Source organism: Balaenoptera ricei, chromosome 10 (genome assembly GCF_028023285.1).
Source record: "Balaenoptera ricei isolate mBalRic1 chromosome 10, mBalRic1.hap2, whole genome shotgun sequence".
NCBI lineage: Eukaryota > Metazoa > Chordata > Mammalia > Artiodactyla > Balaenopteridae > Balaenoptera > Balaenoptera ricei.
In genome coordinates, this window is record NC_082648.1 from 100,826,223 (window position 1) to 100,840,355 (window position 14,133).

General features: G+C 53.8%; 1 protein-coding gene across 1 annotated transcript in view; it reads right to left on the reverse strand.

Moving 5' to 3' along the window:
• The window catches only part of SCUBE1 (signal peptide, CUB domain and EGF like domain containing 1), a 134,925-nt gene that overhangs the window by 97,242 nt on the left and 23,550 nt on the right, over positions 1-14,133 (reverse strand). The window lies entirely within an intron of this gene.

Sequence of the window (14,133 nt, forward strand, 5' to 3'; positions counted from 1 at the left end):
AGAAACGAAACAGGCCCAGCTGGCTGTGATTACCTCCGCGGGCCTGTGGATGGGGCAGGCGGTGGGGGGGGGTGTCCCACTGCCTTGGGAAGAACGCCACAGAATCAGGATGGGCCCAGGAGCTCCCCATGCCGCCCTGATGGACACAGGTCCTCTGGCCGGTCCACCACGCCTGACTCTGGCCAGGTCAAATGCCTTGCTTCCAGCATAAATTTCTCACCACTGGTACTGCCTGGAATTCTGAATACCTTCAAGCATCAAATCTTCCCAATTAAACTCAGCATTTTCTTCCACCTTCCAAAGCTGTTGAGTATAAAATCTGGGCCTTTCCACTTATCAGGCTACTGTGGGTGCTTCCTGGAAGCCTGGTCCCGTCCTCCTTCCCGCCAGGGGCCTCCACTAGTGGCTCTGGGAGTTCTCTGTGAGTGGGAGGGCTCCCGCCCCAGCCTGCCACGGCTCCTTCACTTGGCTGTCTGCGAGGCGGCCTCTTCCGTCCCACGCTCAGCAGCCCCTCATTGCCAGGCACTGGGTGGGTCACGCAGCCACAACAAGACTGCGAAATGATTTTATGCCAATAGAGTTGACACGTTTAAGAAAGTAGCAGGCAGAGGGGCTGGAAGAGGGCAGAGGTGGAGGCTGACATGGGCACCAGGGAGCTTCGTGGAAAAGGCAGCACCGGGCTTGGCTAAAGCCCCGGAAGGACCCCGTGTGCCTCCCCGTGGCTAGCCCCACCCTACCCCGCCCCTTTCCAGCCCAGGTTGTGGCACGACCTTTCCATAGCATTCCTACCCTCGAGAACTTAGCATGGGTCCCTATCACTTGTCCAATAAGACTTTTATTATTCCAAAATTTGAATTTACAAGGAATTTTGAAAAACAGCGGAAGAAAAAAGATCAACAAATTTACACTCTAGCCACAACCCCAATCATGAGCATCTATTTTATTTCGGCCTTTTTTCACGTGCTGAGTTTCTGCTAGTAACAAATCACTCTGTACGTGACCGTCCCACCCTTCTTCACTGAAAGCTGACTTAGTGCCCTTGTCATGCTGGGGCTCAGTCCTGGCCGCCCTTCTCACCTGCCGCTGTCCAGGCCGTCAGGGACCGCCCTCCCACCTCGCTGCGCTGTCTCTCTTCCACCCCGTTAGTAAACTCCCCTGTGAGGGACACGTCTGGGTAGCTGTAGCCCTTTTTATTTTAGGGATTCTTCCTCCAGATGGATTCCCAGAAGTGGGATCCCGGGGCAAAGACCACAAGCTTTTTTACTTCTCATCATTCCCCGTTAGACCCCTGTGACTCTGCACACGGTTTGCTGATTTCCCGCCTTAGAGCGTACCTGCACGAACAGTCGTCTCATCTGAAGTCATCTTTCTTATGCCCATGTCTTCCCCGAGAGAACTGGGATTAGCCACGTGTGTTTGTCCATTCATGCACTCACTCAACAAGGCAGGGAATAGGCAGTGAGCATGAGGTCAAGGCCTGTCCTCAGGGAGCTGCCCGACCAGGGGGAGAGAAGTGGTAAGACCAGGTAAGACCAGGGATCGGGAGCCAAACTGAGAGGCAGGAGAGCCTCTCCCTGAACTGCATGAGGACCAGCGCAAGGAGAGGTGTGTTTGGGCGTGGGATGCCTGCCGGGTGTGTGTGTGTGTGTGTGTGTGTGTGTGTGTGTGTGTATGCACACGCCTGCACGGGTTTGGTGAAGCTGGAGTAGCAGGTAGGGCCCTGGTGGCTGTCGAAGGAGGGGCTCGGAACCAGGCTTGCATCTGACGTGCCCAAGATGCAGCCAAAGGTGATTCCCCTGCCACTCCTACATTTGCAGGTTTAAATCTCCAGATCTCAGACTCGGAGAGCAATCGGCACGCGTGGCTCTGCTGACAGGCCACCATTTCACACACCACTGTCTACTTCTGCGCCCACTCTCCTACCTGACCGAGGCTTTTCACCTCTAGGCTTTGCACCTGCTGTTCCCTGCTGCCCTCACCCCACCTCCGCCCCCACCTGGTGACCTTTCACCTATTGCTGGCAGGGTGAGATGGCCCCATCCCTCCCCCCTCTCATCCCAGTACTCGGTGTAGTGTTAATTACACCCAGGATGCCACTCTGGGAGTACTTCTGCACAGAGCCCAGAACTCCCTGAGAGTGCCAGTCACATCTAAATAACCTCTGGCCCCCCTGACCTGGCAGATACGGGCACTCAGGGGCTCAGCTGCTGACCCAGAGGTTACAAATCATTTCTCCCAACCAGACGGCCACAGGCCGCCAGGCCCACCACATCCTGGACTCCGATTCCAGTCCCACATCTCAGCTACGTGATGACACACCAAGAGTGAAAAACGTCTTCTGGGGCGGGGGGAAGCAGCGTACACACATCAGTGCACAATCATAACCATATATAGTCAGTTCTACACACAGATGATATCGGACAAGAACATTAGGACATGAAAGCTGTTGACCTGTTGCGGTGGCGAGCTAATGGGGGAATTATTTTCTGTCTTTTCTATTGATTTCTCTGAGTGTTTCTGTATAATTATTACACTTGTGGAAGATGGATAAGTAAACAGACCTTTTCAGCTCTGCGTGATGAGCACCCTGACTCTGGTCGGCCCAAGGGCAGCGTGGGGACCAAGTCGGGCTGCCGGGAAGGCCAGGGAAGAGGTGCAGAAGGATGGACGGAGCACTCGGGACAGGCAAGGGAAGACGTCCTCAGGTGGGAGGAAGCACAGAGGGCAGGGGGACAGGCTTCGCATTCACATGGAGAGAAGGCCAGGCTGGAGTGGCAGGCGGAGCCCGGAGCCCGAGAAGCCAGCTGCCAGGCCGAGGACCCCAGACTCCTACAAGGGCAAGAGGGGCCCCAGGAGGATCCCACTCAGAGAGGCCTCCACCAAGGCTCATCCAGATGACTTCACTGGCATCTGACCCCTTGGCGGCCAGCACGTAAGCCAGGGCAGGGCAAGTCGGCCTGTGGGATCCTCTCCCACCATTAAGGTAACACCTGAGGGGTTACTAAAGACCCCAGACCAAGCAGCTGGAAGGCTGCCACCATGGCTACCGACTTCCCACAAACAAGGAGTGCCAGCGGGTGCAAGCCCGCACTGCCGGCTAGTCTATTTCCAGCTGCGTATGGTTGGGATGAGGCAGATCCAGGGAGGGGGCTGGAGCAGGCGAGGCACGGGGGTGGCGAATGGCCACTATAAACAGCCTGTCGGTGTTGGGAAACGATGGTCGCTGCAGCATCTGTGCAGACGCAGCCAGGCCCGGCAAACGTCCAGGGTGACCCCATCGCCACCCAGGGCACAGACTGCTCCAAAGTAAGCAAGGTTACTGGCAGAGGAAGAACGGTACTGGATACGCCGGGGCACACTTACTCGTTGATAAATGCCCCTTTTCAGGCGCACGGTTCAGTTCTGGTTTGGGGCATATGTTTTGGTGGTGAAGTATTTTTAAAGAGCCTTCACAAGACACTTATTTTCTGTTTATTTCTCTGAGTTCTGACCCAGCCCTTGGCATATGAACTGCAAACAAGAAAGATGAAGGAACGTGTCTGCTCGCCTGGCCTGTCCTCTGCAACTGGGTGTTTTTCTTTGCTGTTTATGGACTTGGCATGCTCCGCCCTGGGACAGAGCAAGACTTCTTCCCCGGGTCACCAAACTGAGACCTATTCAAAGGCGAGGCTGGCACAGGGCGATCGACAACAGATTTCAACACAGTCCTACCAATGGGAAGGGCCGCCTCGTATTGTGATGTGGTCTCTGACCTGAACATGCAACCAGAGGGAGAGCAGGAAGGAGAGGCAGCGAAGGCTCCTGCCGCCCGCTGGGTGCCCCCCTGCCGCCACACAGACCACCTTGCTTGACGCCTACAGCGCCCTCCCGGGGACATCATCACTGCTCTTTTTGGGGTAAGAACAGTGAGAGTGAAGGGCTGGCCCCAAAGCACTGCTAGGAAGGGAGCTGGGAGCCAAGGCTGAGCCGTCTGCTTCCTAGGTCGCTGCTCTCCCCTCATCTACAACAGAGACTGTAAGGGGCTGGGCCTGGAGATGAGGACGGGGATGGGGGCGTCCTAAGCTCAGCCAGCCACAGGGGGCTGCAGTCACGCGGGCTGCTAAGAGCCCCCCGCCGCCCGCCCCTGCTACCGCCACGCAGATCGCAGAAGTTCTGAGAGCGCTGAAGCTCTGCCCCCATGCCAGGCTTGTGCATGCACCACAGTCAAACCATGCTCTCCTGGAGAGTCAGAATCCAACCTTCTGTCCCCTTCACCGGCCAACCGCCCATCCCTCCATCACACAAAGCAGCCTGCACTGGGCCCAGGAACACAGGGCTAAGTCACTCTGGAGCATGGCTCTCCAGGACCTCCCAGGGCAGGAGAGACCTGCCCCTGGTGTCCAGGGACAAGCCAGGAGCTCAGTGCTGAGGCAGAGGGCAGCCTGAGGGGGCTGTAGGCCCCCAGGGGAAGGGTGTGCAACTCAGGGAAAGCTTTCTGGAGGGGCTGATGCCCGAGCTGAGTCGTGACAAGTAGGGGTCAGCCGAAGAAAGCGTTACTGAAGAGCACGGGGAAGGGTGATTCGGGCAGAAGGAACAGCAGGTGTAAGGATACGCCAGAGCGGGAAAGCGGGGTACCACTGAGGGAAATGGAAGCTGTTTGACATGCTGGAGATTACAGTTCTGAGAAATAAGGAGAAAGAAGTAGACAGGGACTGCAGTTGGTAGGGACGAGGAGCTTGGCCATTGTCCCTGGGGACACTCCACGCCACCAAGTCATCGAATCACAGGATGTTGGAGGGAGAAGGGCTCTGACACAGCAGCCAGGCCAAGGGGTTCCAGACAGTGCTCCTGCCCCCAGGGACCCTGCGGAGGTGGGGGTGGGCTCCACGGAGAGCAGGGATCTCACCCCTGCCAGTCCTGCCCCCCCTTCAGCCAGAGCAGCGTGACCACCGTACGACTCTGCTTGAAACAGATGGGTCTGCTGCTAGAAACAAAACCCCACGAAATCGCAAAACCCTTGGTCGAATCCCATCCCTTACTTCACATATGATGGGGAAACTGAGGCACAGAGAGGTTAGGGAGTTTCCCAAGGTCCCCCAGCAAGTCCGTGGCCCAAAGAGCCTGATTCCTGGCCCACCGCCCTTCTCCCCCAGCACTCGCCTGCCCCTTCTGTAAGAAGCACCCCTCTGCTCTGCCCCACCCCTTCCCCCTAGCCCCCAGTCCTGAGCTGGCTGCAGGCATGAGGCTGGAGAAGGCCACTCCACCCCCCCCAAAACACACCTGGGTCTCAGTCAACCCACCTCCCTCCCCGCTCCAGGATCTCCCTGGTTCTGTAGTGATTTGGGGAAAGAAGGAAGCCCATTTATAAAGATGCACACTGTTGTCCCGTGTGTTTCTTTTCTTCAAGCCAAAGAATTTCCATCAGATTAACAGTTGTAAAAAGCTGGGAGGAGAAGCAAGTCTGAATCCAACTTGTCCTTTGACAGCAAATCCCTCCAACCAAGTGTGTTTAGACCACCTGAATGTGGGCCAAGACTAGGGAAAAGCAGGGAGGGGAGGGCGTAAATAGAACAGGAAGAAACCCCTCCAGTTTACCTTGAAAAATATTGGTGTTTATGGAGTAAGTATATGACTGTCCGAAGCTGTTTAGTTTTACATTAAAATGTTCAGCATTTTTTTTCCCAGTAAGAAATGCATTTGAGCTGTTGAAGTATAAAGACAAATAAACAGAGGCAACTCGAGCCTTCGTTAGGGGTTCAAGGGAGCAACACATTGTCTCCAGCTGTCCTCCAGGATGAGAGAGGGCGCCTTCAAAAGGGCTGGAGCGCGGCCCTTTCATCCTGCCACGGAGCAGCCCGGCGCAGGGAGAGCTGTGACCGCTGAACCGACGCGGAGCATCTGGGCCTCTGCGGTGCTTCCCTCCCACATGTGCGGCTCGGCTCCTGGGCCCTGCTGCCGCCTCCCGGGCTCCCCTCCTCCTCTTCTCCCTCTGCCTGATGCCCTGTGGTGTCACCTGCACAATCTGATCCTACCAGACAGGGATCATGTTCATTTTGTAGAAAACAAAACTGAGACTGAGAAAGAGGTGACAAGGGTCCAAGGTCACAAAATGAGTATGTGGCAGAGCTGGGATTGGAAGCCCTGATGCCACGTGACCCCGGCCGATGGATGAGCAGGAGGGAGGAGAGGTTTCTGACCCGGGAGGGTGGTGAGCAGTGGCTCGTTTGGCAGGAGCACCGTGCGGAACACAAGGGACAGTCCCCAACAGTCCCCGGAGCTTCACCCCCAGCTCAGGGATGGGGCTCATCTCCCTGCCTCTTCGCCAGCGCAGAAAGGACATCCATGTTCTTTAAAAAGTATTCTGACTTTGCACACCAGGAGTAAGTGATAAGTAGGTAATTCACATCTGTTGAGCCCCTGTTGTGTGCCAGGCACGTGCCTTGCAAAGCTTATCTCATTTGGTCTCTGCATCACCCCTGTCAAATAAGCACTGCTATTAGCCACACCGTACAGATGAGGATACAGAGGCCCAGAGACGTGAAGTTACCTGCTCACGGTCACACAGTTAAGTGATGGATCCAGGATTCAAAGCTAGGGAGGCTGATTCCCGATGCTTCTTGACGGCTGGGACTATGTCATCCATCTCCCAGCTGCGAGCTCCCAGCCCAGGACATGGCACAGGGCAGGTGCTCACGGAATCGTATGAAACGAATGAACGTTAAGAGCTCTGGATTTTGACGCCATTTAGAAGCTCTAGGCTCTCACATTCTCCCCGAACCCCAGACCTGACGACCCCACAGACTTCTGAACTTGTCTACCATTTCCATTCAGATGGCTACGGATGATCTCAAATTGAACTTGGCCAAACAGACTCTTAGTTCACCCCGCTCCCCATTCCAAAGTCTGTCCTACCCCCAGTCTTGCCCATCTCAGCCGCAGCAGCACAGCTACACAGTAACTCCGAGCAAAAAACTCGCAGTCCGTCTCGATTCCTCTTTTCCCCTCACTTCTTACATCTAGTCCATCATCAATTCATTTTGGTCCTGTTTTCAAACCATACATGAATTCAACCACTTCTCATTACTGCCACCACTGTCACCTGGCCAACCAACATCTCTGACCCAAATCGCCACAGGGGTCTCTGCCTCTTATTCCAGGTAACACATTCTCTACTGAGCAGCCAGAAAGCAAATCTCTTAATTAAAATGTCAATCCCTGGTTAAAATGTCCCATGGTTTCCCAACTAATTTAGAATAAAATCCCAACTCCCTTCTAGGGCCTACAAGGCTGCACATGACCTGGCCCTACCCGCTCCCGACCTTGTCTCCAGACCCTCTCCCTCCCTCCAGATCCTCCAGGCACAGTGACCTGTGCCCAAACTCACCCAGCTTGTCGCCACCTCGGGCCACTGCCTTTGTCCTCCCCTTCTGCCTGGAGGGAAGGTCTTCCCCAGATCTTCACAGGGCAGCTTCCTCCTCCTCCCTGAGGCCCCCTTCCCCAAGTGCCCCCCGCCTCGCCCCCAAGAACGTGGATGGACCTTTGTAGCTGCCTTGACAGGTAGAGCTGGGTGAAAGTGACTTCTGAGACTAGACTGGAAAACTTCCACGCACTTGTGTCTTGTTCTCTTAGGACCCAGCGGCCATGCTGTGAGGAAGCCCACACCAGCCCATGTGGAAAGACCGCACCGAGAGGCTGCCCGTAAGTGTTCTGGCTGACAACCAACATCAACCGTGAGACGTCAGCAGAGAAGCCTCCAGATGAGTCCAGCCCCCATCAAGTCATCTCTGGCCTCACGTCTTCCCAGCTGAGGCCCCAAACACCGTGCAGCTCAGACAGCCATCCCTGCTGCGTCCTGTCTGAATTCCTGAGCCACAGAATCTGCAAGCAGAGTCAAAGGGTGTTTTATGTCACTAAGTGTGGGGTGGTTTTTATGCAGCAATAGTAACAGGAATGCCACCCTCTCCAACACTGTCATCCTGCCTCCATCACTTTCTATCACCTTATTTTATTATTTTTCACTGAAGTTGACCTGACTGAGCTTACTTTACTGAGTTATGAGTTTACTTGTGCAGTGTCTTCCCCCCTCCCTAGTGCGGGTGCTTGGTTGCTTTTGTTCACCACTCACTGTATCTTCAGCACTTAAAACCAGGTCTGGCACACAGCAGGTGCTCAGAACAATTTTTTTGAATAAACAAATGGATGAATACTAGGTTGGAGGCTTGTGTCACTGCGAATATAGCCCTTTCTACCTGTCATTAGAAGCGTGAACATTTCTGTGTTTCTCATGAACCTGGGAGTCCTGCGACACGGGCTCCATCTAATTCACCTGGATTTCTGCTATGTGCCCAGCACAGACGTTTGCTGAGCTTGAGGACCCTCTTCAAGCTCATTCATTCATTCATTCTACAAATGTTTATTATGTGCCTGTGATATGCCAGACACACTAGATTCTGAGGAGGAAGATGAGATAAACAAGATAGCTTCTGCCTGCAGGAGAAGAAGGGAGGACCCCAGCGCAGAACCACAGTGCAGGTGTGTACGACATGGTCACAGAAGACTCTGGAGCAAAGGGAGATGGAGGTTGGGTCTCGAATGACGAGTAGGACCTCACCAGGTCATGTGGGGGGAGGGGTCTCAGGGAGCAGCCCTGAACAGCAGGGAGGGGTAGAAGGACCATGTGGATTTAAGGAAGGCTGGGCCAGAGGGCACAGGTGGGCAAGGATGAGAGGTGAGGAGAGGAGGCTGGCAGCAAGCACCCTGGCCTGAGGGCTTCGTGAGCCGGCGGGCAGAAGAACTGGGTGCTCCTGTGAAAGTGATGGGAGCCACACGAGAGGGTTCAGTAATAACAGGGCTCTGCTCGTTCACACGGGGTAAGACAATGCCCCAAAGAAGCTCAAGGGTGACACAAGGCTCCTGCATGGGCGGCAAGATCCTGCCTTGGCCTGGGAGGCAGTACAGATTTGGGGGAACTCTCTGGAGCAGGGGCCGCCCTCACGCCCTTCAGCACGCCACCCACCAGCCTGGCTTGGCAGATGCTAGGGTTTCTCAGTGACTCCCAAACTCAGAGCAGGGCATATCTAACCCCCAGGGAAGGAAGCCCCTCCCTGATCCGGACCAGCCTCCCAGAGCTGGTTCTGTTCTGGGTGCCATGGGGCAAGGGGCGGGTAGTGGCTTACAAGCTTGAACTGGCAAATGCACAGACCTGGGCTCTGGTCCCAGCCCTACCACTTACTGGCTGTGTGACCTTACATAGGTCACTTTCCCTCTCTGAGCCTCAGTTTCCTCATTTGTAAAGAGGGGATACTAATGGCTTCTGCCTATGGATGCTGTGAGAACTAAACGACAGAATGTGAGCACGACATCCTGGGCGACTCCAGGTGCACGGCAGAGGTGCGGCCAAAGTCCCCTCATCTCACCTAAGAGAAGCTGACTATCTAGCACAAGCCCGGGCATATGGTAGGTGCTCCATAAGTGTTAACGGGAATGTAGTGATCTGGTTAACAAAACAGCTTTTCTGTTGAACCTGGCTACAGATGACTCCTCTTCATCAGGGGAAAAAGTGCTGAGAAGCAAGTCCAAAATTCAGACCGTGAGCAACTTGAGAACCATATTTTTCAGTAAGTCAAGATAAAGACTGGGGTCGCAGAAAACATCTGGCTAAGTGAACTAATGGCTTTAGGGAGAAAGGAGCCTTGCTTTGTGGAGTCGGGAAAAAATTATCCACTGCTGGTTTTAATTTAAGATGAAAAAAATCTTATTCTATTAGCCTAAATATTGCTCTTATGTCCAATTGCATGGAGTTTGGAATAATATTTTTCAAACAGAACTACTGCTATTTCAAGTAATTACAATGCTAAAAGCAGTCATTTGGGGTTGAGCAAGGATCTCATCATGGTTTCAATTCCCTCTGGTGTCATTTTCTGTTATATTTGAGAAATTCCTCAATAAAGATGTCAAATAGAAACAGGGTTTTACTCCCCAGAGGACAGATTTGGCCATCCTCCAGGACACAGTCCCAGGCAAGCCATCTCCACAAGAAAATAACCTCATTTGTTCAAAAGAAAAGAAAAGGTTCAACTGTGAAAACCCAGGCAAGAAAATAACCCTTCAGCCATCAGTCTCATTTCTCCTAGTTAGCTCAGAATGCTTTTCAAACTGTGCTGACCAGGCTCGACTCCAGCCATCATCCCAAAGGAATTCAGCGGTGGTTGACAGCGGAATGTTACAACCGGACGAGACTTTTGACCCAGACTTTTGGAGACAAAACAACAGGAGACGCAAACAGGCCTAACTGTCCCTGACGGGTGATGGGTTGTGGAGTGGGGCTCAGAGTGACTGACCAGAGACGGTCAGGACCGCGCAAAGCGCGAGAATGCAGAACACAGAATCTTCCGACCACTCACCCCCACCAAACACCCACTGAGGGCAGGCCTTGCGCTGGAAGCTTCATCAGGCAGCGTGAACACAATTCCGACTGAGACCGAGCAGGCAGTTAAATGACCAACAGGTTGTGAGCAATAGGGAGCGGTGGGGAGTGCAGCAATCAGGGACGTACACACACCCTCCGCAGGGGGCAGCCATGGTGCGGCTCCTGCCGTTGCTGCTGGTACCACACTGAGACGTGGGCAAGAGGTGCCCCTGCTCTTGGCTCCATGCCCTGAGGGTCCCTGTGCTGCCCCTCCTGTGGCTGCAGCCCTTCCCATAGAGTAAGGAGTCCCCAGGGGGTCATGGCACCTGGAACACATACCCATCCTTCTAGACCACATTCTGGGTGTTTGAGACCCCAAAACTCCCTGTCCAAATGGCTCAAGCCTGTCTCTTCTCAGAGGGACAAATAACAGGACCAAGCCAAAGGGAAGATGGTTTGGGGGCAAATGGCCAGAGCTTACACACTCAGGTTAGGGTGTCCTCAGGCTCCCTGTGGTGTAGGATGGAGCCAGGGGTGAGAAGAAGGGGCGGGCAGCAGGCACTGCCCACACTACCTCTTTCTGGCACAAAACTCCAAGGAGTCCTAGATTTCTAAATTCCAGTCTAGCCTTCCAAGTCAGTAGGAATACTTGTCGAGGTAGAAAAGATTGAACATATTGTAGTTGGAAGCTTCGTAATGACTTCCACATTTGACCACATGGGATATGCACCCCTGCCCAAGTCCCACAAAGTCAGGGGCCGGGTGACTATGGCCAAGCAGGAACAATGCTGGAAATATTGATTTTTATGTGACACCCCTTGATTTATAAATGTCGACAAATAATTCCATCACCACCACCGTCACGATCATATCGTCAACATGGCAGGGAGAGACCAAACACGTTTACAGGCTGGAGGAGGGCTGTGGGCTGCCAGCTTGAAACCTCTGCAAGAAAATGACGCCAACACCCAGCACCCGCGGAGAATGTCACATCAGTATGTTCAGCTCTCCAGGTCTACTTTCATATTTAATTGTCACAGTGACCCCGAGACAGGCATTTCTGACCCACTCTGCAGTTAGGGGCACTGACACATGGAAAGTCAGTAACTGGTCTCCGACATAGAACTCATGGGTGGTGGTGACAGAATTTGGGTCACATCTTCCAACTGCAAGTCCAGCTTCCTCATACAGTGTTACTTGTTTCAGCCAGTATCTATAAGCCTCCATGATCCTGACACTGTGCTGGGCACTTTTTCAGCGTTTTATGGGTGAGGGAGTCGAGGCTCTGAGAGCTTACGCGGTCAGGCGGGGCTGGAGCCAGTGGGAGCCAAGGTCTGTCTTCTCTAGAGCCGGAGTTTTGTCTTGAGAAGGAAAAAGCCCAAACATAAGGAGGTCTGTCGGGAAGCGTCTGCCCCAGCTAAAAGCAGAGGAGCAACAGAGAGAGCCTTTTGTCGGCTGCCATATGTGTGAGTTAGAGCCGTACGAAGTTGCAATCTGTGCTCGGAGGCGGGGGTGGGTGGAGTCTTACCCAGTTCCTTAAATTGATTAGTGTAAAAAGAATCCGCAGTGAAAATCCTGGGGTTGAAACAAAGACCTGCACAGACTCCATTAGCCTGGAGGCGTTGGGTACACCTGCCGTAGCCAAGAACAAGGGTGTTTACAAACAGGTGACTGCCCAGGTTAAGAGAGCTGTGACGAGGAGGGGAGCCTGTGTGTCCGACGCAGCCCGGGGGCTGCAGATGGCAGGCCCAGCCCCCCACAAGGTCTCGGGGGCGTCAGACCAGCTCACCGCAATACACCTGGTCTGCAAGTCGATGACCAGACTGATGCCCATTACGTTTGTGCGCTCGGTGCCAGGCACTCTCAAGATGCTCGACATCCACCATCCCACTCAGTCCTCGCAAGAGCCGTGCAAGACAGAGGACTGCGAATTCTGTTTTACAGGTGATGAAACTGAGGCCTGGAGGCGAGATGGCCAAAGGTCACACAGCTGATAACTGGCAGACCAGGATCTGAGCCCAGAACTGGCAGTTCCCAAGGTCCGTCTTCCTGACCACTGGGGATATCGCCTGCTGTTCATAGAGACCGTCAGCTCTGCCTTCATGGACTAATCAATTTCTGAAATGTACTCTATCATCTGGAAAAAGGGGCGAGCAACTAGTAAAGTTAAATGCTTATGCTCTAGGGAGGATTAAACGAGAGAAAACTTGAACAGTTTTCTGTTCGCCAACTGAACCTGGCGTCTGGGACAACGAATGCCGTACAGCCTCGGTTCTCCTGGATCTCACCAAAGGCTCTGCCTGCCTTGGCAGCCCCACCTCCCGCTCCTCCTCCCCACACCCCCCGCCCCGCCCCCGCAGCCCGGCCTTGAGGAGCCACCCACAGCTCTCCACGCAGGCTCTGCCCTCGACCCAGTAAACTGCTCGCCTACCTGTTCGATGCAGTCCCCCTGAGGAGTCAGGCCCCCCCACCCCGACCCCATGCAGGGGTAGCTCTTCACAGACCCCTCTGGGCTTTAACAGTCCAGACCTCCGTTTTGGCACTTATTTGGGGTGTAATTACATGTTTACGGATCTGTTTCCCACAACAAGCTAATCCGAGATCCAATACGCATTCAACAAAAACAGAGGAAATGAAGACGAATACACCGCTAACTCTGGAAAAGTTTCGGAGCACTTGGGATGTCCAGCTTCCTATGCCATACACCAAAAAAACAGCTGGCACAATGGAAGGTCTACCGAGCCCTTCCAGGAAGCACTGCATCGAAAGCCATAAAAAAGAATCCAAATAATCCTTTTGGCCCAGTAGTTCCGGGAAGACTTGCTAAGCAAACAGTTGGGGAAACAAGAAAAAAAGTTTTATGCCCAGAATCACCTCTGGATTCTGCTGGTAAAAACAAACAAAATAAGCAAACAACTTAAACGTCCAAGCACAGAAGGGTGACTGAGTCACCTACAGTAATACGAATGCCTGTTTGTTGACTATTTATACTCACCAAGTGCCAGCCACTTCACTTCACTGTGCCATCTTATCCTCACACGCAACCTCACGAGGCAGACAGCGCGTTACCCCTGTGGCAATCGCGGTGACAGGAACCGCTCTGAGGACTGAGAGCCCCGGGACAGGCACACTTCTCAGCCGTCTGGGCACGATCGCAATTTCTGCTCACAGCAGCGTGTGAGACAGCTGCTCTGCACACCCCCCCCTTTACCAACAAGTGACTGAGGCTCAGAGATGTTAAGAACGGGTTCACAGCCGCACCACGCTCCGGCCAAGTCCACGGTCTTACCCTCTAGGCTCCAGCCATCGTTCCCCAGGTCACTCAGCAGCCGGTAGCAGAAGAGGGCTTGGGGGACCGGGGCATCTGCTTTGAGACCATGTGGTTTCTACCAGGAGATGTTCCTCCTGCCACAGGCTGCAAACCACCTCTATTATGGGTTGAATTACATCCCTCCAGAGACGGCGAAGTCCTGACTCCCAGTGCCGGTGAAAGTAACCCTTTCTGGAGATAGGTTACTGGCAGATGATCAAGTTAAGATGAGGTCAGTAGGGTGCACCCTAATCCAATATGACCGTGTCCTTAGAAAAAGGGGACATTTGGCCACAGAGACAGGCATGCAGAGAGCAAAGACAATGTGAAAACAGAGGGAGAATGTGATCTACAAGCAAAGGAAAGCCTGAGGCTACCAGAAGCTAGGAGAGAGGCATGAAACAGGTCCTCCCTCAAAGCCCCCAGAAGGAACCAA